Source organism: Pteropus medius, unplaced genomic scaffold, assembly GCF_902729225.1.
Source record: "Pteropus medius unplaced genomic scaffold, Ma_sr-lr_union100, whole genome shotgun sequence".
Taxonomy (NCBI): Eukaryota; Metazoa; Chordata; class Mammalia; order Chiroptera; family Pteropodidae; genus Pteropus; species Pteropus medius.
Window position 1 is genome coordinate 3,778,867 of NW_024343732.1, and position 2,022 is coordinate 3,780,888.

A 2,022-nucleotide genomic window follows, 5' to 3' on the forward strand; every position below is an offset into this window, starting at 1 on the left:
ACATCAACACAAGGTCCCTTCCCAAGAGGCAACACTTAGCCACGTAAAACAATGAACAGATAATGTCAGGAAATATATCATGCAGTGCTAAATTGGGTATTTATTGAGTCTAAGTGCTATTAAAGCTCAGAGAAGGGAGAAATCAATGTGCACTGAAGCTGTGCACTGAGCTCTAGGTCATCATCACCCCCCAAGTTTCTTGAGGGCAGGGGCTAGGTCATCTTTTTATTTTCTTTCTATTTTTTTTTCTTTCTTCCTTGCTTGTCAACTTGCTTGCCTCCCTTCTTTCTTCATCTTCTCTTCCATCGACCTAGCACAGTGATGTGCCCATAATATTTATAACAAATGCTTTCTATGTATAATTCCCTAATATCGTTCAAAAAATCATTTAGAGTGGCTTACAGGGATAGACAATAAATAAATGAGCAAGCTTATAAAGAAGGTGGCAAAAACAAACAAACAAAAAAAGCAAAACAAGAGGAGACATAAAGTGGACTAAGGAATGAAGAAAATACTATGGTAAAATACAAAGCCATAAAGGACCACACCTTTGCAACAGATGAATCACAAATTTGGCTCCACGCTTTCAAAGGGACTATTTGAAAAAGGAAAAGCTGACTAATTATGTGATTCACACTGTTCTTATGACAAAAAGACCAATTGTTCAGCAGATATTAAACTATTCCAGATACTTAAGCCTTGTGCACATTTCTCCCTAGAGTCCTCATGGAGGAGACTTGTTATAATGTAAGGAACAGTATTCTCAACTCAAAGAGTTTCTTAGCAGAGACTCAACTATAAGTTTCACAGGGCTGTTTATTCCACATACGTTTTCAACTGTCTGGGAGTATTCCCATTCTGCTAAACTAGAAGATTATGGGACAACCCAATAATTAACAAGGGGCCTAGATCTATAAACTTAACAAGATAAAAGGGAGGAAGACTAATTTAAGAAGGGAGATCCTTTTGGAACTTTATAGGGTGTAAACACTAACCACACAAACATACATACACACACACACAAGCTGGAAATAATCTTATCGCCTCCTGCACAGACTACATTTTATACTTTATGGTTTTAGCATTTATTTTTATTTTTTATTTATTTTATTTTTATTTTTTAGGCGAGGTAACCCTTGGTTGACCTCACAGATTGCAAGGACCTTGTCAGCTTACAATCCCTTATTTTTTATTTTTTATGCTTACAGCACCTGGTCTTCCTAGGTGGTCTCCCATCCAAGTACTAACCAGACCTGACCCTGCTTAGCTTTCGAGATTAGATAGAATCGGGCTTGTTCAGGGTGGCATGGCCGTAGACTATACTTAATGGTTTTATAGTGATGTCTGTACTTCATCGATTTCTCTTGCTAGATTTTAAGTTCATCAAGGCCAAGTACAAAATGGCATCTTGTGAATCTTTGTACCATCATAGCATCAGGTACCATGTTATGCTCCAAATAAATATTTTTTTCATTTAACAGATATTTATTGCTTTCTTACTAGGTGCTAGGTATTTTTTTTAAATAATGAACAAAATAGACAAAATTTCTTACTCTCAGTAAGATCTGAGGGCAAAAATTGACATAATACAGATAACTGCAATAAATAAGTAAATTATAAATAAGTAAATAAGTAAAAATAAGAAGGTAAAATTTGCTGTGGGAAAATAATAATAGAGTAGGACAAGAGAGATTTGAAGTGTGTGTGTGTGTGCATGCATTGGGCGTGTTTATGAATGTGTGTGTGGCGGGGGATGCTGTTGGTAGTTGGTGGTACTAACTAGCATAGTCAGGGCAGACCTCACCGAGAAAATGAAACTTATTGAGAGTTAAAGAAGATAAGGAAGTTAGCAAGTAGATATCTGGGGAAAACATTTTAGGCAGAGGAAACAGCTAGGCATCTAAGACAGAAAAGATGTTAAATATATATGTATATATAATATTATTTAATATCTATATATAGATATATATTCATTGAACATGACCTAACCCCCAAATAATTGTGATTTATTAGAATTGGTAT

The 2,022-nt window shown here is 35.5% G+C and overlaps 1 pseudogene; it reads right to left on the minus strand.

Moving 5' to 3' along the window:
* Positions 1–1,199: 1,199 nt before the first annotated feature.
* Positions 1,200–1,318, minus strand: LOC120606677 (uncharacterized; annotated as a pseudogene).
* Positions 1,319–2,022: the final 704 nt, after the last annotated feature.